This window comes from Macaca mulatta, chromosome 2 (assembly GCF_049350105.2).
Source record: "Macaca mulatta isolate MMU2019108-1 chromosome 2, T2T-MMU8v2.0, whole genome shotgun sequence".
Lineage (NCBI taxonomy): Eukaryota > Metazoa > Chordata > Mammalia > Primates > Cercopithecidae > Macaca > Macaca mulatta.
The window spans coordinates 13,655,261-13,677,571 of NC_133407.1; the positions used below are offsets into that span (position 1 = coordinate 13,655,261).

The 22,311-nt window shown below is 35.9% G+C and overlaps 1 long non-coding RNA gene across 1 annotated transcript in view; it reads left to right on the forward strand.

The window, feature by feature from the left end:
• The window catches only part of LOC114676214 (uncharacterized), a 507,752-nt gene extending 486,071 nt beyond the window's left edge, over positions 1 to 21,681 (forward strand). Inside the window, exons 3-4 of the long non-coding RNA XR_003727062.2 lie at positions 18,070 to 18,123; positions 20,903 to 21,681. This is a non-coding gene — a long non-coding RNA (uncharacterized LOC114676214). The remainder of the gene's footprint in view (positions 1 to 18,069; positions 18,124 to 20,902) is intronic.
• Positions 21,682 to 22,311: the final 630 nt, after the last annotated feature.

Genomic DNA, 22,311 nt, shown 5'->3' on the forward strand with positions numbered 1-22,311 from the left:
AGATAATTACAGTATGAGAATTAAAATACATATCAGTGCATTGGAATCTTTAAGCAAACATATATAGAAAAGTTAAGCCATACATCTGTAATTCAAATCTGAGAATTTTGGGTGTGGATCAAAATTACTAAGAAATTTAAAGCATATGAATAATTGGTACAAAGTGCAGGTGGGAATCCAATGGAACAAATATGATCGAACTGATGAAAAGGGGAAACATTATAAAATGAACCAAAATTTGAAACACAGTGCAGGAAAAATTTTCAATTTTAGAATAGAACTGTTTCCAAAGGGCTTAACCCTATCGTTGTGAGCTGTATTGTATCTTTCCAATTCAAAGTAACATAGCAAAATTCTAACGCTCAGAACCTCAGAATGTGACTATATCTGCAGTTGAGTCCTTTAAGGAGGTAATTAAAGAAAAATAAATTTATATGGGTGGATCTTATTCCAGTGTGGCTGGTGTCCTTATAAACAGAGAAAACAAGGACACAGGAGCACACAGAGGGACAGCCATGGGAAGACACGGGGAGAAAATGGCCTCCTCAAGCCAAAGAGAGAGGGCTCAGAATTATCAGCTCTATTAACTTCTTGATCTCAGACTTCTAGCCTCTCAATTTCTGAGAAAATAAATTTCTGATGTTTAAACCACCCAGTCTTTGATACTTTGTTATGATAGCCATAGTAAACTAATACATCTACTTTGGCAAATTTAATAAAATAAAGAGAAATAAAAGCAGACATATGGAAAATTTTTTGACTAGAAAAAATTGTTTTAAAATCCCACAAATTTCCAGACAGAAATCTTTGGTTATACATGAAGGAACAAATTATAGAATAAGATTAAATAAATTAATTAAATTATGCAGCCACTACCTTTATCTAATTCTAAAATATATTCATGACCCCAAAAAGAAAATTTTGATAGTACAACCCAGACTCTCCTAGTTTAAGTAAGCTAGTCTTCTCAAACTCCTATAGTAAATAAACTTTTTTTGTTGTTGTTACTTATTATTTTGTTGTTGCTCCTATTAGTCTATTGTAGATCAATACTTTTGGAAAATACAATAAAAATATTTGGCAGTGTAAAGTCGTGATATAAGATGCTAAATGTTAACCCTGGCTTCCTGTACTTATCTCATTTTAATGGGTAACAAACTAGCCCACACTTTGAGTAGCCCTGCTTTAGGCTATCACATGAATTGTCTGCCATCAACTGAGAGTCTAACAGGACCAATTCCATCACACTTCACACCCCCATTATGTTAATCAGTACCACTAATCTAAGCCACCCAGGTCACCAACCATCATCCAGGTTATTTAGCCCTATAAGGCTGTATATATTCAATGATCTGACTACCTCTCTCATTCTTTTCCATTTTACTCAACCTCTCCGGTGTGCTCTCTGAAATTCAGAGTGTAAGAGAACAATAAACTCTTCTAAAGGTTGCAGCATACCTAAAGGTCCCTATTCTATTTTCATTTCCATCTTTCCCTTGCTGTTAACTTCCCATTTTGTTTAGGGAAGCAAATGAATCATTAGTAGACTAAGTCAGTCATGATAGTCACCTTCATCTTTGCCAGGTACTTGATTTCCCTGCATTATTTGTAGCAGGTGTAGAGTAGAATTGCATCAACTGCAATTCTTGACATTGATGCAATTCTTGACATTGATTTAGTTCATGATGTCTTCTAAAAGACTTGAGAAATTGACTTAACTCACATAAAGGAAGAACTACTTGGAAAAGGTCACTTTCTAGCCAACCCATACCCAACTCCAGCTTCCTGGATTCAATGTTGTTTTATTATAATATTGAGATCATGCAATGAAAAGCTTAAGTGCCCCAAACCAACCTGCCAAGGATGGCAGAGAAGAATGCCAGAAAACATATTGGGTCATGAAGATACTGGCAGATGGCTGAACTTGTGTCAGTAACTATCTTTAGAGTTCGTTATACAGAGAAAACTCTAAGTGATAAAATTACCACTCTATACTCTGAACTCTATACCACTTCATTAGAAGAAAAACTTGGAGGGACTCTGTGGACAATGCTTTCCCTGCAGTTCTCTCAAATAAATAGCGTTTTCCCCCTCCAGGTATCTTGGACTTTAAACATGCAGTAAGTGTCCTGATACTACTTTTTGATCAGAGGTCTGTGATGTTTTCTGTAATGATACATATAGAAAATATTTGCAGCTATCTGACTTTGCCATTGTAGCTCCAAAACAGCAATAGACAATACATAAATGAATGGGATTAGCTGTGTTCCAATAAGACTTTATTGCAAAAAAAAAAAAGTGTGTGAGAAGGATTTAGCTCACAGTTCATAGTTTGCCAGTCCCTATTCTAAATCACTGTTTTACATTCTTCCTTGAAAACTTTATGCTTTTTGACACTTTAGTCATTCTGACAGCTAATCTGCTATTAGTTACCATTTTCTGATTATTTCCCTTTAATCTTTTGATGGCATTACAAACTAGCTCGCTAATTTGCTCTCCATTACTGGTCCTTCCACCATTCTTTATAACCACAGCAGTGCTAGCATTTCAATTCCTTGACTTCCTCAAGAGCCATACTTTTTCTTTACTCCTACTTAAGTCACTCACAATAATGGTTCAAACTTAGACATTGTCATCAACAATAACATTGCTTCTTTCAAAGCCTTGAAAGCTAAAACTCTAATTTTAGATCACTAACTCTGGTCTTTCCAGCTTGCTTACTCTAGTCTCTTATTCCATTAACTCTTTATCCTCATTGGAACTATTACTCACTTTATCATGTCTGCACATGTTATGTCCTCTTTACTAACACAGAACTATAGAATGCATGGCCCAGAACTATAACCAGTTCATTGCAAATACTTTTAACACCTTTTCTTTTGTTTCTACTTTGACACACTCATGAGAAAACAACCAATCATTAATGAAATCCAAATGTCTATTGATATGTTTTGGCTGTGTCCCCAGACAAATCTCATCTTGAATTGTAGCTCCCATAATTCCCATCTGTCGTGGGAGGGATCTGGTGGGAAATAATTGAATCGTGAGGGTGGCTTCCCTCACACTGTTCTCATGGCAGTGAATAAGTCTCACAAGATTTGATGGTTTTATAAGGGGAAACCCCTTTTGCTTGGTTCTCATTCTCTCTTTGCTGCAGCCACGTAATACGTGACTTGCTCCTTCTTGCCTTCTGCCATGATTGTGAGGCCTCCCAAGCCATGTGTACCTGTGACTAAATTAAACCTCTTTCCTTTATAATTATCTGGTCTCAGGTATGTCTTTATTAGCAGTGTGAAAACAGACTAATACATCTACCTAGGATAAAAAGTAAGAAAGGAGCTAAAGGTTGTTGAAGAAAAATCCTAAAATGGTGCTGATATCTTTTTACATGTATAGCCTGAAATGTTAAACTAAAACTCCCCCAAAATCCCAATGTTTTATTAGTAAATTCATTGTTTTAATCCAAGATGACTACTTCATATTTTCTTTTTGCCCCAATGTACTCAACTATTGACTTTGCGTTATCTTTAACTTACAAAATCAATGTCATAACATGGAAGTATTATCCCCTTCCCAACTCCAAATCTCTGGATGCTTCTCATCTTTACTATTTGTAAAAATTTTATTTTTCAAGACAAGGTCCCATTCTTTCATGCACCTTATGGTGAAATCGTAGCTCACTGCAGCTTCAAGCTCTGCATCCCAAGTGATCCTCCCGCCTCAGCTTCCCAAAATGCTAAGATTACAGGTGTGAGCTACTGTGCCCAGCCCTCGTGTTTATTCTTATAATGTGCCTTCTCCTTAGTTACAGAGGGCAGTCTGTCATGATGGCGGAGGCTATCGCCTGTACAGTAAGACATCTTGGCTTTCTGTCCTGTCTCCTCTATATAATAGCTGAGCTCTGTGAGAATAAAGGAGTGGCTTCACTACTCTGTATCCCTGTTTTTCACCTGTAAAATGAAAACAGTGATAGAATCTACCTCTCAAATTACTTCTGGAAATTAAGTGAGTTAATATTGTTCAAGTCCTAAGAACAACCCCATCACATGGTAAGTGATTACTAAATATTAGACATATTACTAATTCATTATTAAAATGAGGTAAGTGTCCTTGCTGCTATAGAATGCCAACACTTCCTCTTGTGCTCCAGATTTAATTTCAAGTTTTACATTCACCTGATCATGCTGAAATCCAAAATGCAAACAAGTTATAACAAGAACTGTATAGAAAATGTTGTATATATAGATTAACACAATAAGGTAAATGGAATAAATCGCTATAATTTCTATTATGCTGTTAGGTTTCTAAATAAATGTCTTCCTACCTAAATACCTCATATGCTTTTATGTTATTTTAGAGTTGGTTAAAAATATAAGTATGCCATTTCTTGCCATAAATTGTTGTCTTCCTCTTGCTAGTATCTGATATTAAATGTGTTTTAAAAAGAGAAAGATTCAAACAATCATGGATTCAGATTTTTTTCGAACCTAAAATGTTTACATTTTTTAAAGGTACACAATTTTAGTATAAAATTAGTTAAGGACCTTTGCAAGTGAGAGGCATTGCAGCTTAAGCTTCATTAGCACCTCCTTTGATATCCTCTCAACAATCCTAAAACGAGCTTGTTATTATCCTCCACATACTAATGAAGAAACACGGAGTAACATGCTAATGGCTACATAGGCAGTTGAGCAGCCTAGCTGAGATTTGTCCCACATTTGCTGGATTTAAGGCCAGTGTCCTTTACCTTTCTATTCTAGCTGCCTCTATCCTTATAGGCAGAAAGGAAGTTAGGATTTCAAAGGTTACCTTATTTGTTCAGTTGCCACTTTCTCAATATTTATACACATCATGAATATGATTTTTTCCCAGTTTCTTTTCAGGTTCTGCTGCTGCCACTAAAGGGCACATGGGGAAGCTTCTCATTCTCTTGAACATGTTGAGAATTGAAATATACCACCCCCATAAGGAGGTGATGACTACCTGACAAACACAATTATCAAAGTTATAACAGCAGGTGCCCTCATATTTCTAGACACCCCCGCCATCTCATCTTCCCACCCATGTGGGCAAAGGTAAACAGTAATTCTAAGAATTTAGTCTTAGAAGCAAGCATTGGGCGTGTTAACACATGCTAACCCATGTCAACAATTTTCTGTCAAAACAAAGAAGACTTTTGCTGTAGGACAGGAAGCAAAGAGCAATTACATTCAGACTTCTGAATGGTAGTGGTGGTGAAAAGTTTACGAGGCTGGAAATAAAAAAAACTGTGAACCCATAAATGCAGGGTAACAAAAGACCAAGAACAGGTCCTCTGGTGAATAGACATCAAGGTAGAATCATAGTAATAGTGCCAGATTTTTGGAGGATGGGGCTGTAAATTCCTCATGGGAACCAGAAGCATAGTTGGGATGTACTTCATGAGGTCTTGTGGCTGAGTACCTCCAACGTGTGGGTACACTGTGCTGACCTGGGAAACGTCCCTTTCTCCAGGCTTGATGAACTCCCTGTTTGCTGCAAACCAGGTGTGACTGTAATGAAAAAGTCAAAATGCATTCATTATAATCTGTGGTATCATGGTGAATACAGTTTAGTAGGACAGCACTTATGCTCCAGCAGCTCACTGTCTGGCAGGAGAAATTTGAAAGAGCAGTATGGTTAATTTCAGAGACAATTTTGTGCCAGAATCCTCAAGCCACTAAGGATTTGCATTACTCTTTGTTATTCTTTTATGTTAATGTAAATCCCTTGAGAGAAGAATAATGTCTATTCCTTAATGTGTACCAAAATAGAATCTTAGGAAGTGAGTCTTATGGGATTCAAAATGATTTAATCCTCTCTAATCTGCACTTGGCTATGGGCTATAAATTACTTAACTTCTTAACTCCTTTGTTTTCTCACCTATAAATTTAAACTAAAGATGTGAAGTTTAAAGGAAGTATCCCATATGACAAGCCTCATGTATGACTTTGCTGCATAGCATATTTTTCAAAAAGATTTTGTTCTTCCTCTTATCTCATAGATACCATCATATTATCATTTACATTGCTTGCATCCTCTTCCAATTTCTTCACTTATCAGAAATACTTGCCTTACACAAAATGTTTTCATCATAAACATCATGGGAAAGTTCATTGTAGTGTACTTCTTTACACATTTCTGATTTTTAAAAGTATTCCAAATATTTAAGTGGCTACATTAGACCCTTATGCCACATCAGAGGGTACACATTTTAAAAGTACATGATTACTGTGTACTTACTATATGCTAGATAGTGTGCTAAAAATTGAGGAAGCAATTATAGTTAGAATCCCCGATTTCAAAAATTCATAATCAAGGAAGGGGATGCTACATATCATAAGTGAAAACGGGACCAAAATGAAGGATAGGCTGAAGTAGCAAAGAGGAAGAAGTCAGTGTCATGCTGAGCCATATTAAAGTCTGAGACAAAAAGAAAAATCAATAATATTGATCCTGGCTTTATTTAAAATTTTGATTTTTTTCTCATTGATTTTTTGCATTGATTTTTATTTTTTAAATATTGTATTAAAATATTATCTGTCTTGATTGCTGAGTTTTTTGCTCTCCTTAAGTTTCATGCATCTAATTGAGGGTGTCATGGACTGAATTCCTTTCCCCCAAATTAGGACGCTGAAGTCCTAACCCCCAATATGACTGTTTTTTGAGATGGGCCCTTTAAGAAGATAATAAACGAGGTCATAAGGGTAGGGTCTTTAGAATAAGAGAGACTCTAGGCATGCATGCAGAAAGAGGAAAAGCCGTGTGAGGACACAGCAAGAAGGCAGCCATCTGCAAGCCAAGGAGAGAGGCCTCTGGAGAAACCAAACCTGCTGACTACTTGATCATGGATTTCCAGCCTCCAGAACTGTGAAAAATACTTTTCTGATCTTTAAAGTATCCTGTCTGTGTTATTTTGTTATGACAGCCTCAGCTGAAAAGCTAAAGGAAAGAAGAAAGATAAGGAGAGATTTCATGAAAGATAAATCACTTGAGTTTAGTGTTAAGGGTCACAGGGTATGCAGAGACAGAGAAGAAAAGATAAGTCTGGGGATTTTGAGCATGGAATCGAAATTGTGAAAGTGATCTTTTAGACAGAGGTCACGTCTTTGAGAGAAACATTAAATGCCAAATTTTAGCATATGGAACCAGGCAGACATCAGAGCTGAATTGGCCTCTGACCAGAGACCTACACTGATGCCTCTTTCTGTAAAGTCTGTGAGTTAAGATTTTTACTTTTTACATTTTTTAGTTGTTAGAAAAAATTCAAAAGCATGATATTTATTGGTACAAAAAATTCGCATGAAATTCAAATTTCAGCACCCATAAATACAATTTTATTAGGACACAGCCACACTAATACCTACAAGTATTGTCTATGGCTCTGTTTATGTCACAAGAGCACAGTTGAGTCATTGTGACAGAGATCACATGGCCCACAAAAAGTGAACTATTTGCTGACACTTTATAGTTAAAGGGTACCAGTCCTTGGACCAGACAATGTTCTTTTCACACTTACTTCTGATATAAAACGTATTTCTGAAAAGGAGAAGAAAGAAAGAAAAGAAAAGAAAAAAAAGGAAAGGAAAGGAAAGGAAAGGAAAGGAAAGGAAAGGAAAGGAAGGAAAGAAGGAAGGAAGGAAGAAAGGAAGGAAGGAAGGAAGGAAGGAAGGAAGGAAGGAAGGAAGGAAGGAAGGAAGGAAGGAAGGAAGGAAGGAAGGAAGGAAGGGAAAGAAAGAAAGAAAGAAGGAAGGAAAGAAAGAAAGAAGGAAAGAAAGAAAGAAAGAAAGAAAGAAAGAAAGAAAGAAAGAAAGAAAAGAAAAGAAAGAGAAAGAAAGAAAGAAAGAAAGAAAGAAAGAAAGAAAGAAAGAAAGAAAGAAAGAAAGAAAGAAAGAAAGAAAGAAAGAAAGGAAGGAAGGAAGGAAGGAAGGAAGGAAGGGAGGGAAGGAAGGAAGGAAGGAGAGACAGAGCAAGCTTGAGAATAGGTTTAGGTTTAGATTGTGGGGAAAAAGGAAGTGAAGGAGGGGAGACGGAATGGAGATAGGAAAGAGGAAAATAAGATGTGTATCTTTTTATTTCCCTAACACTCAATAAAAATAAGAACAGGAGCCCTTAATTTAGCACTGGCGAAAGCAAATGTCTTGCCAGGCTATCCTGAGCCCTTGTGATATCACAGCACCACTGTGAAAGCTACTGAGGTTAGCCACCAACTCAGATAGGGCTCTTTTCTAAACCAAAAGTAGCCACATGCTCAGTGTATTACAATGCAGAGCTCACTACCGAGCACATTTAGTAAACTGTCTTGGACAAAGCTCCTCATTTGTTCACTGTAATGGAGGAAATGGCATACCAGTGTTCACTAAAGCTTTGTGTCTCAGTTGACCCCCCACAGCTGAAAGCACCCATAAGCAAATTTGTGGGAGAATCATTAATATTGAATGGATTGTCAGTGTGGAGATAAGTTTGAGGTAAATCAAAGCATTGCTACATCTACATTTGAAGTAACAATAAATATTGTATCTAAGTAGATCCATTTTGCCTAATGAATAAATATGGCTCAAATATTAATGATGTGATTCTCTTAAATTAATAATTTGCATAGCTGAAGCCTCCTTAATTAGGTGGCAAATTCATTGCATTATAGACCTTCAAGTCAATTGCTTCTGCTCTTCACACCATCCCCCAATATTGTATTGATCAAAATGGCTTATTCTCAGTGATACCTTTCCAGTCTCAAATAGAAACCACAGCATAATCATGCTATTCTCTGCCAGTTTTATTCCAATGACGCATACTGTCATACTCATTTTCTGACATGTGATTATGAAAGAATCTCTAGTCCCTGTAAGAAAAAAGTAAGATTTAGAATGATGATAAAATAGGAAAACCCTTGATGTAACTCTCATTTTTGCCATTGTTATTGACAGGATGTTTGTGTCCTCTCAAAATTTATGTGTTGAAATCCTAACCCCCAATGTGATGGTATTAGGAAGTGGGGCATTTGGGAAATGATTAGCACATGAGTGTAGAGCCTTCCTAAATGGGATTAGTGCCCTTAATTTTAAAAAATCCTAGAAAGCTCTCTTTCCCTTTTCCATCATGTGTGGATGCAGCAAGGTGTCATTTGCAAGGAATGGGCCCTAACAAGACACCAAATCTGCCAGTGCTTTGACCTTGGATTTCCCAACCTCCAGAACTCTGATAAATAAATGTGTGTCGTTCAAACCTCCCAGTCGATAATATTTTTATTACAGCAACCCAAATGGACTAGTACATCTGTATACCAGCTTTGGGATTTCTGACAAGTTACCTAATATCCTAGGGCATGCTTCCTCATAAATAAAATAAGTTGAAAATAGCAACTTCAAGTTGCTGTGAGGATCACATGAAAAAATCTAGGTAATCCTCTTAGCTCAGTTTTTGGTACATCACTAGCATGCATATGTTGGTTCCCTTTTATACAGTTTTGAAAAATTTAGGCACTGAAACAAAAATTGGTAATCTCCAGATCTGATTTTATATTCTAGAAATGTAGTGCAGATTCTCTGACTTTTAGAAAACATTTTTCAGTGACTATCATAGAAATTTAAACATTGTAAAAGTATAAAATGGAAAACGAAGAAAAGCATTAGTAAGATTTTACTTATTTGCGCAGATATTATTTGTGAAAAAGAATAAGGGAAAAGAATTGTGAAGTGTTTACAATTTATTGATTTGGTCCCAATTTCTGGATGATAGAATGCTATAAGCCTTTTTACTGGTTATAAAGAAGAAAATAGAATGTTAGAATAACTGGGCACATTATCTTTTTAAAAGCTGTGAGCCCCTCCAAATAGGACTATTATTTTTAGTCTGGGGAAGGAAAAATGGAACAACTTGTGGCCTGGGTGTTCTGCCACTGGGGAAAGAATTTGATTTATATTTTGTGTGCTTGTTTGTTTGTTTCTAGCACCCCATGTCAAGCCTGTCTAATTTATGTCTTCAAAATGTTAAGGATCTCCCACCACCTGCAATTTCCACATTCATATTATTTCTCTGCAGCCCTGTCAATGTTTAGCTATTTTAGAGGGAAGTGGGAGAGCTAGGACTGGTCTCCACATGGGAGCACGTATTTCCAAACACAGGGTGAGCCAGGTGTCTTATTCCAATTGTGCTGCTGCAAGAGAATACCATAGACTGAGTAACTTATAGAGTACAGAGATTTATTTCTTACAGTTCTGGAGGCAGAGAAGTCCAAGATCAAGGCATTAGCATTTGGTGTCTGCTGAGGGCCTTCTAGCTTTGTCCTCACATGGTAGAAGACAAAAGGGCAGAAAGGATGGAGGCTAGTCCCCTTGAGCCCTTTTATGAGGTACTAATCCATTCATGAGGGTGGAGCCCTCCTGACTTAATCATTCCCCAAAAGGCCCCACCTCTTAACACAATTACAAAGGAAATGAAGTTTCAACACATAAATTTAGGGGGACACTCATACCATAGCATTCTGCCCTGGCCCCAACATTTATGTCTTTCCCACATGGAAAATATATTTTTATTTCATATCAACAACCCAAAGTTCTTAACTAATTCTAGCATTCACTCAAAAGTCTTCTCTCCAGACTCTCATTTAAATTAGATATGGATGACACTAAAAGTACATCCAATGCTTGTTCACTCTGTGTGCCAGCAGATTTAGTATCAGGTGGACACCAGCAAGCTTTACAACTTGTGCCCTCTGCAGTGGTGGCCCAAGCTGCACCTGAGCCCACCTGAGTCACATCTGGAGCAGCCAAAGAGTGCTACACCAGAATGCAGGCAGCAGAGACTTGAGGCAGCCCGGGCAGTGAGCCCTGCAGTCCCACAGGCACCCTGGAACTCTGTAGTGACCTGGGTCTTTTCCTTGAAACCATTCTGCCCTCAGTGTTCTGACTCTGGGCCTGTGATGGCAAGGCAGCCTGGAAGATCTCCAAAATGCCTTCAGGGTCATTCTCCCACAGTCTTGATGAATAGCATCTGGCTTCCTTCGATCCATACTAATCTTCTTATCAAAGGAACTGTTGGCTACATCCTTAGTTTTCTCTCCTAAATATGCTTTTTTATTCTTTACATAGTCAAGCTGAGAATTTCCAAGATCTTTTATGTTCTGCTTCCTCTTTGATTATTAAGTCAGTCTTTCACTCATTTCTTTCTTCTTGTATTTTACTATAAGTAGTTTAAGAGATACCATTTAATATCCTAAACACTTCGCTTAGAGATTTCTTCAGCTATATATCCTAGTTCATTGCTCTTAAATTCTGCCTTCCACAGAGTACTATGACACAAACATAATTCAGCCATGATCTTTCCCACTTTGAAACAAGGATGGCCTTTCTTTCAGTTTCCAGTAACAGTCCTCATTTCCACCTAAGACCTCATTCAAATGGCCTTTACTGTCCATACTTCTACAAACATTCTGTTCGCAACCACTTAGATAATCTCTAAGACTGAGGCTTCCTCTATATCTATCCTTTTCTTCTAAGCCTCACCAGAGTTACCCTTAATGCTCCATGGCATTCTAGACGTTTTCAAACATGACCTTCAAAATTGCTTCAGCCTCTACCCATTACCCAGTTCAAAGCTGCTTCCACATTTTTAGGTATTTGTTATAGCAACACCCCACTTCTCAGCACCAATTTCTTAGTCCATTTGTGCTTCTGTAACAGAATACACAGACTGGGTAATTTATAAAGAACAGAAATGTACTTCTCACAGTTCTGAAGGATGGGAAGTACAAGATCAAGGCACAGGCATTTGCTGTCTGATGAGGGCCTTCTTGCTGTGTCCTCTATATGACAAGGCAGAGGGTAAAAATGATCTTTGCTAGTTCCCTCAAATCCTTTTATAAGGCATGAATACATTCATAAGCCCTCATGACTTAATCACTTCCCAAAAGGCCCCCACCTCGTAATACCATCACAACAGGGATTCGGTTTTAACACATGAGTTTTGGGAGACATTCAGACCATCATATCAGCAGACCATCAAAAACACATTTCTTCATAGTTAGAAGGAAACTTTGACATCATTATGTCCAGCACTAGATGCTATGAAAAAAGTAAAGCCCCTCTCCCAAGACCAATTTAGAAAGGTTCGAAAATTCTATATTTGGTGCACAATTTTAAGCAACATATGAAACTCCCAATGTCCATCCATGAAACTCCAGTGTGGTCCATGGAACTTAGATAATGAAATTTTTTCTATGAATAATGTTTAATAAGAATGGGAGGAGAAATAAAAATTTCTTTGACTAACAAATTTCTCAAAATATTTTGCCAGGGGAAAAAATGTACTGTAAAATTTACTGTGTTCTCAGCAACTATTTTTGCTTGGCTAATATTTTCAGAGCGATCCAGGGAGATGAGTAATTTACTTCTAGAAAAAATCTATCATTTCCACATACTACGCATTTGTTAGTGTATCCGGGCTTTGTGCTAACTTTTTAGTATACTGCATTTACTCTAGCTGAGAAGTAATTCAAATATAGCATATTTTGAATGCTAGGTACTTTAGTAATCCCTTCATGCTGAAAAGATGATAAACAAAAAAAAAGTTATGTGGCAAGGATGTGAATTAATATCACCCATACATAGTGTAATCAATAAACTTATTTAATAGCTGCCTAAGGATAATTGTTGCAAGTGTATTTTGCTTTAAAAAAAAATTCTTAAATTTTGTAAATAAGGCAATTTAAAATAATTAAATACATTTTTCTTACATAAAGTTTTCTGTGGGTATTAAAATTTCATGGTTATGAAAGAATATGAAAAACAGTACAAAAATGGAGTATGCCAAATTGTGTGTACAGAATGATTACCAAGACAAAATGAAACACCATGAGATTAAAAAAGAAAACAACTAGAAAAAGTACCCCAAAATTATATGTGTTATGGAAAATATAACTGGGAGCTATTTTTGTAATATTCTCCACTTACCAATTTTTCTGTCACAAGATTTTACCACTTTTATAATAAAACAAAGACATTTTAAGAAATAACCATTTTGGGCAGTGATACTGAATTTTTCTCTAGACATTAAGTCAAATAGCAGCTACAAAAGTTACTCTGTGCCAGGGCCCAAACTAAATATGCTGAAATGTTTCACCTGCTGAATTTTCAAAACATTCATATCCCTCTTATGCAAATGAGGAAACTTATGCTTTAGGTAAGCAAAAAATTCAGTAAGAGGGAGAATTGGCAAAAATGTATGCTTCTTTTTTTCATATTTTTCAAGTTTTTGGAAACTAACCCTATACTACTTTGTAGTCAAGATGAATAGTTTTTTTTCTAATCATGGGCTGTATTATCCATACAGCAACAATGATCTCAGACAGTGTGAGGAAACGTCGAGGGAAAAGGTGGAGAGCAGCAATTGAGATTCCTGAATACGTTACCCTTTGTACTGTTTCCTCTAATAGGATTGATTAACTGATGATGCATAAAACTTGCCATAAAAGCCACCATTCTAAAATATTATATAAATGTTAACATTATAATAACAATACAATTCTTATCTCCATGGATTCCTTTTGTATTTTTTTTTTCTTTTCCTGTCTGCTGCCTGAGGTGGAAAGAGGAATAACAAGAAACAAAGTCAATAGCATTGAGTATGTACCAGGCTGGTTAAGAGTTTCAATGTTTACATACATTTGTGGAGAAACAAAAAAGTTTGATAACTGTATGATAACTTATACAAGGAATGTTTAAAATTTCTTTCTGAAGAATGGTCTACATTAAGTTTATAGCCACATTTGCATAATATAAGATGCATAATTTTTTGCGTAAATCAACATATTTACAGCATAATTGTGAGGAAGTGGCACACCCAGGTGGCATTCTGACTCATTTAGTTAAAGGACAAAGCATATTTGTAATGGACAGTGAACACAAGCATATGTAACCTTAGAAAGGGAAAAAATATCAAAAGAAAAAATGTCATCATCTGGTTCATCCTTTATTTGTCCCTAGGGTTTTCTTTTTCCCTTGGTATTTTACATAGGAGAGTATTTTGAGACCAGGCTTGCGGGATTTAAAGGCACTTTTGTCCAGAATGGAGCAGATATCATCATGTAGAGCACTATTCCCTCATGCCTTACTCTTTGCAGAAATAAAAAATAATAAAGTAAGCTTAAAATATCTGACACTCATCAGCAAGGCTACCTGGATCTATCTTGTGCTTCCTGAGAGAAAAAAAAGAAAAGGTATGCAAGAAGAGTATTAACATTTTACCATAGGAGAGCTATTTACTTGAAAACTATAGCCTGTTTTTGTGGATTTCATGGAAAATCAGCACACAAACTTAGCCTAAGCCTCATTGTTCTTTCATGACAGTGATACATTGAAGCACTATTGTCTGTCTGAAACATATACAACCACCATTTGCATTTATATTTGAGAAATGGTTTGTCTCCTACTACAGTTTCCCCTTTTTAACAATTGCACATGTGATTTTTTTTCAATCACTGTTCTGTTTGTCATTTTGGAAGTCCTCATTCTTTGTCCTTAGGTAGCAGTTGGTGGTGTTTTCTCGTTGGCCCTGTTTACTTCTCCATCTGTTATCAGCATTAATCATTTCATCATGAATTTTAGGGTAGCTCTGTCTGCAATATTTTAACTTCTACTCCCCCTCCTGGCCCCTCATCTACTTTGCAGCTGCAAAGCAGAACTGTACGGAGTTTGTGGGCCAAAATCATATCTACGGATTGGCATCGTGGACGGAAACATTGAAAGGACAAAGTTAATTCAGCATTACCCTAGAATCTAAAATATTTAAAAAATAACTTCTGTCTTTCTATTATGTTACTCAGAATTATTTTGAGGGCCAGTGTGAAAGGGTGCAGGAGGCATTTTTGCACTTATTCTAGCCTGTTTTGTACACACGGCAAGAAAAATGTGATATTAACCTGCTTTCCTATAAAATAATTAGTGACCCACTCAGAGAAGAAATTTTACATAAGTTTACCACAAGTCTAACTCTATGTTTTCATTGAACTCTTAGTTCATAGTCACAGGACACTATGGTACAAATCATTGAAAGAAGATGTCATTCAAAAGTCATTTCCATTTAGCTTAAACAACCATTTCATGATATTGTTGGTTTGTTTTTTTAAATAAAAAAAAAGCTCTTCAGCATTTGGCCAGAGGGGGTGGTCAACTCAACTCCACCTTACAGACCCACCAAGCACATCATATCCCCAAAACTTTCCCATGGAACACATGTTCCTCAAGATATTATGCCAAAAGAACAACAACAACCACGACCACGACAACAACAAAAGTACTTCTTTATTAGTTATGCTGAACGTTATACATTTCTCTTGAAGATAAAAAGAACTATATTATATTAAATACATATATCATATTTTTGACCTAACACCTACAGTGCCCTGTAAAACTGGTGGCTAATGAAATATCTCTTGTTTAGGGCCAAAATCAAAATTCTTTTCTTTGGCATCAGAGAAACCAAATGTTAGTGACAGTTATCAAACAAATGTCTCCAGGGACTCATGTTTCCATTTTTATATCACCACAGAGCATCTACCTTGCAGTTTTACTTAAGTAAATAATCATGAATGGATAAATGCATAAGCAACTGATTAGAACATGAAAATACATATTTTATCTGGAAAAAGTCTTGAGTTATTGGCTCATCACATTGGAATTTTTGCATCATTAAAAAATCCGATAAAGTACACTGTAATACAGAGTTTAACAGTGTATCATCATTTATTCAAACCATTTATCACTTATTTTATTGGTAAGCCATACTAAATTCTAAAGCATGTTTCTGAAAGTTTATGCATCTTCCCCCAAATACTTGTGTCCTAATTGAGTTCTGGATCTGCCTTATATTTAGAGTTTATAGAGTTGCAAAACCTCTTAGTAGGGCAGGGGACGTTATGGCTAAGATAGGCCAATGTTTCATTGTACAGATGCAGTAAGTAAGCCTCAGATGACACAAAGGATTTGTGTGAGGTCACAAGGATAAATTTTCACAAAGGTGTTTCATATTTTTTTCAGTATATTCAGCAGTATCTAGCACATTTAATAAGAAATTTGATATATTAATTCATTATATTTGTATCAACACCTTTCTTAAAAGCTAATTTTTAGATAGAACAGACTTCATAAACCTATTATCTTAAGACTTGATGGAAAGGAAATTTTTCTTACTCATTAATTGGCTAGACTCCTATGCAACTTGCCAAGAAATGATATTCAGAAGGTCTAGTTTGCAAAAGAGAATCATTTAAAGTAATGAGTGGGTGTCAGTGAGAACTTGTGGGTGTAAAGGTGAAAGTGAGCCACCAGCCAATGACAGACTCCTCAGTACTATGTGACCTCACTTCATCAGACAAATGTCACTATGCATTGCTTAAAAAGGACACATCTGACCCTCAAATTTTACCTTTAAAGGATGAGAAAATGGTAAGATAAGAAAGTGGTTTCAGTATGAATATCACAAAGTGTAAGCTTTAAATAAATATATTATGCAAAAGAAAGAGTGGCTATTTACTTCAATTAAAAAGTAGACTGCATAGTTATATGACAGTTAAGAAAAATATATAAGAAATAAAAATATGGGACACATTTATAATCATGGTAGTTTTAAACTTGTAAATCTCAATCCTTCAAAAATGTTTAAAAAAAGTAAATCTACTAAACTTTATAATAAGGTAGCCAATAATAATCATGTAATGGTTGAATAGTGCTTTCTGCATGCACCATAAAAATAATTTGAAAATTTATTAAAACATGAACATACATCAACTATGTATGAGGTCTCAAAAAATTACAAGATCTAGGATATGTGAAGGACATTTTCTCTGACTCAAAGCAATAAAATTAGTAATAAAAACAGAAGAAAAGTTAACAAAAGAGCTGCAGAAGAAAAAGGGAGAAAACTAGAAACATTTGTTCTCAGAATGTTAAAGAGAAAAGATTCATGTATTTATGAAGCCAAGTTGTTATAAATAAGCTGTTGTCAGAAATATGTACAAAGTAAAGAAAACCTGAGAACTGAATTTAAAATGAGACTGGGGATGCAGAATAGTAACTTAATACCACAGAAAATTGCATCACTGCAATAGGAGACAAACGGGAGCAGTGTCCTAGGATTTGACAGAGAAAGTTAAAGAACAAGAATAAGAGAAGAGGTATTACAGAACACAGATGACAGATCCAGATACCCAGTCTAGATTAGCTGAAATAACTAGCATCCATTCCCAATGAAAACTCTTCTGCAATGATAATAGAAAGAGTCTCTCCAAGCTAATTGGCAAAATGCTTAAAGCATTACCAATAAGTGCAGAAAAAAAATGAAATGTCTGATTTCAGAACTATATTTGAGAAATATTTAGGATATTTGGGAACTAAAAAAGAAAGTCAATATGTGCTCAAAAGGAAAATGTTAATTTTATGCATGATAATTTCTTCTGAGTCATTTAAATTACTATAATCCCATGAGTGGGAAGTTAAATGTATCAGACCTAAATGCCTCCAGCCCAGTCACTCTGGGTCTCAATTTATTTATATATAAAATAATGGGAATTAACCAGATGCTCTTAAGCTCCCTTCTAGCTTTCCTTGTCAATAAGTCTCAAACAAAATAAACACAGATACCAAAATCTACCCTAAGTGAAACAAAAAAGTTATTTATTTCTTTCTTCTAAATAATAGCTAATATTTATTGAGTTCTTCTTATAGGTCAGATGTTATTGTCATAATTTAATCCTCACAGCAATCGTTTGAATTGGGTATCAGATTCACCCCATTTTGCAGATCTGGAAAATGAGGCTCCAGGAAGTTAAATAACTTGGCAGAGGTCACAAATCTTGGGGGTGTCAGAGACATGTCTTGCAGATTTTGCAACATGATCGAAAGATCCTGCCTCTGGGCCATTAAGTGGCACTGCGTCTTTATAGTGTTATTTTTTCAGGCTTTTAAAACAGCATCTTGCCTCTCTCTGTATTTCCATGATCCCCAGATGCTCTCTTTGCATTGTACTCTTTGCCCCCATAATCATGGTTTTCTGTAGTTTTATTCTAGGACTATTAAGGACTTTGTGGATCTGACAGGTACTTCTGCTCAAGTAAATGGCGTGGAGGCACACACACATTTCCAGTAATTCTTTTGCGACTTGGCCTTTTCCTGGATAGCTAGTGTTTGGTTCAAGAAATGAAAAAAAAATAGAACTCAGAATTTTCCAGTTGTTTTCTGCAGACCACCAAGTAATACAATCAATCACAATGATATTTTATGGAAATAATAAAGCTCTATGTTCAAAAAGCATGTAAACATTCTAACATACAATAGTTATCAGATTTCTTTAATAAGGAATTTCTTAAAACTTTTATTATGCCGATGTGTACTATACAGAAATTCTCAGGTTTTTCTAATGATGGAAACTTTATTTTGTTCATGGAGCATATAATAAACAAATATATCATAACACATCAGGAAGTGCTAAATTATTCAATTATTTGTTTATTCAAATAATAACTTCATGAGTATCTTCATAAAAATTCATATGATGCTTAAATGAGAAGCTTTGACTATTTGAGCATAATATTATAGATATAAATTGTCAGAGAAATGGAGTTACTTTTCCTTCGTTTCAGTTGTGACAGGAGATGAACTATACATGAAACAAGTAATCTACATTTTTATCTTTTAGAAGAGAGGAGGAACTATTTTGGGCCATAGAGTTCAGTTCTATACATTTGTTTCATTCTTTCTGACACAGAGTGTTTAGAATAAACTGAGTTTACCTTGTATGTGAACAGGCAATATAAACAACAGGAACTCCATTATAGTTAAATCACTGACGCATGGGTATGAGTCTGACTCAGGTGTGTATGTGAGCTTCTTAATTCCATTTCAAAATCTGCCCTTTCATCAGAGCTAGAAAGCAAACTCTGTTTGTCTAGAAAATCAGGCAAGGCCAGGGTCTCTTCATTTATATTGGATTGAAATGTTTCTTTCTCTTTTAGAGCACAGAGCTATTTATCATAATATTGGATGTCTAACACCACAGAACACATCATTCTGGGCTCAGTCATAATGCTTGAGTAATACCGGTGATCAAACTTCTGAAAGCAGTCTGCAATAGGTCACACCACCAACAACAAATCACAACAGAAAGTGGAATAAAGTCGACCAGTTGAAGGCTAGAAAAAAGTAATTGCACATTTCCCAAAATGAATTGTATTCAATTAAAGGGATATAAACACATATACATATACATGTGTTATGCATATATGTGTATAGAAATAGATATTATATACATACATGTGCATATATACATACGCATATTTATTATTACGTTCTCACACTGCTGTGAAGAAATATCCAAGACTGAGTAATTTATAAAGGAAAGAAGTTTAATTGACTCACAGTTCCACATGGCTGGGGAGGCCTCAGGAAACTTACAATCACGGTGGAAGGGGAAGCAAACATGTCCTTCACATGGTGGCAGAAGAGAGAGAAGTTTATAAGGAAAAGCCTCTTATAAAACCATCAAATCTCGTGAGAACTCACTCACTATCACGAGAACCACATGAGGGTAACCACCCCATGATTCAATTACCTGCCACTAGGTCCCTCCCATGATACATGGGGATTATGGGTACTACAATTCAAGATGAGATTTGGGTGGGGACACAGCAAAACCATATCATGCTGCCCCTGGCCCCTCCCAAATCTCATGTCCTCACATTTCAAAACACAATCATGCCCTTCCAACCAACAGTCCCTTAAAGTCTTAACTCATTTCAGTATTAACTCAGAAGTCCAAAGTCTCACTAGAGACAAGGCAAGTCCCTGCCTTGTAAGTAATTATTTACCTTTAGATTCTGCTATTTTGAAAAAAATATCTTTTAGAAGGTAGGTTAACATTAAGAAAACTTTTACATGATTGTCTTTGGCATTTCTGTTGAGTTTCTGGGTCAGTTAAAGTTTGGGCCTATGTAGACATGGCAATACGTCAGTGACAAATTTAGAAAGATGTAGCCAACGTAAAACATTGCATAACTTTACAGCCTATGAGCCTGTAAAATCAAAAGAACTTTAGTTACTTCCTAGGTACAATGGGGTTACAGGCTTTAGGTAAATACACACGTTTCAAATGGAAGAAATTGGCCATTTCCATTTGAAATACACCTGTTTCAAATGGAAGAAATGCAAGAAGTGGGCTCCCACAGCCTTGGGCAGCTCTGCTCTTATGGCTTTGCAGGGTGCAGCCCCCATTTCGGCTGCTTTCACAGCCTGGCATTGAGTGTCTGTGGCTTTTCCAGGAACACAGTGCAAGGTTTTATATGTATATAACACATATACATATACATGCGATATGCCTATATGCATATATATGTATAGAAAAATATACATACATATACATATATACATACACATATACAATAGATGTGAAAGGAAGTAACAGATTGCAACTTTTGGAGTAGTCTAATATTTTTAAATTTCTACATTCTTCAGTTAAATTCAGATGCAATCAATCAAATCAAACAAGCTTTTTCTTTCCTACTGACATTTTTTTTTCCTCCTGGATACTCTTGAACATTCTCCTCTCCCTTGAGTAATTATATAGCTTTATTTTTTGATAAACAGTGCAAAATACAAGAACATAACTAATTCACAGTTTTAATACAGGTGATTTGGTGAAAAAATAAAAGACCAGAAGGACCAATGAGTTTTTATTTGTTGGTAATTTTAGCAAACTCTGGGACAATTTTCCAACATTTTGTACTTCATATTCTTTTCTCCTTTATAGCCTGTAAAAGTTACCATTAATTTTGAGCTCCTTATCTGTACTCTTTGTATCTGTTTCACTTCATTAGTTTCAATTATTTTATTTCTAGCTCTCCTCTAGAGACTCCTAGAACACCATCCTCTCCTGATTTCTTTGCTTATAAGAAGTTTATAACCAAACTCCAAACATTACAATTATCAACTTAGTCCTGGGTGTTCTATCCTACTGTGTTAACTGCAAAAATGACCTCAATTCTTAGGAGCTTCTGCCATCAGTAGCTGGAGTCTACTGGGTTTCAAGTCTGGGCCTCAAGAGGCATTACAAGCTTTCATCCTCTTTTTTGAGATTTCAGCACCATCACCAAATGAGTAAGTCCCAGGTAGCCTGCTGGAGGATGTACAACCATGTAGAATGCAGATGAGCCATCACAGCTGACTTGTTTTGGACCTGCCAACCCTAAACCAATGTCGCAGCTGTCTGCAGAAGCACGAATGAGATATGGCCAAACTCCATTGAGCCTGGCCCAGATACGCAGAACTGTCTCACAGAGCCCAGGACAAATTGCCAAACCCTAGTATTGTGTGTTCAATAATTTCTAGTTGTTCTAAGCCACTAAGTTTTAGAGTGACTTAAGTGGTTATAACTACCTAATAAGTACATTTTGTAATTCCTTTTTATTATCATCTATCATAGTCTGTTATTATTTTCTTTGTTTATTTATTTATTAGCTGTTTCTCTGCAAATGTAGGACAATTGCATTATTTGTCTTGTTCTCTGATGTATTCAGAACAGTTGGTGACTGGCACATCAAAGGCACTTATTGAAAAGTTACTGAATAAATGAACACATGATTGGATGAATAAATGTTTATAGGTAAACTTTCCAAAAGTACATTGATACAAATGAATATTTCTATCAGTTATATTCATAAATTCTTTGCTCTCTAGAATGACTCAGGAACTTTAATGTATATTATTAAAACACAATTTCTATTTTTTTATTTTAAGTTGTTTTTCTGCCATTGCTCTCTACTTTGATTATTTTGCTGTGTTTTCGATTTGTACATGTCCATTACATTTAAACAATTTTGAAAACGTCTTCTTCTCTTAAAACATTTTAGTGGATACATGATGTATCCACTTTTTTTTTTTTTTTTTAGACAGACTCTTATTCTGTTGCCCAGGCTAGAGTGCAGTGGTGACATTCAGTTCACTGCAAACTCCACCTCCTCCGTTCAAGCAATCCTTTTGCCTCAGCCTCCTGAGTAGCTGAGATCACACCCAGCTAATTTTTTGGTGGGGGATTTTTGATAGAGATCGGGTATCGCTATGTTGGCCAGGCTTGTTTCGAACTCCTGACCTCAAGTGATCTGCCCGCCTCCCCCTCTCAAAGTGCTGGGATTACAGGCATGAGCCACTGAGCCTGGCGATATCTCTACTTTCATATGTTTATTTATTAATTGATGTCATAATATTTATTAACATAGCAAATTCTCAATATATAAGATTTATGAATTCA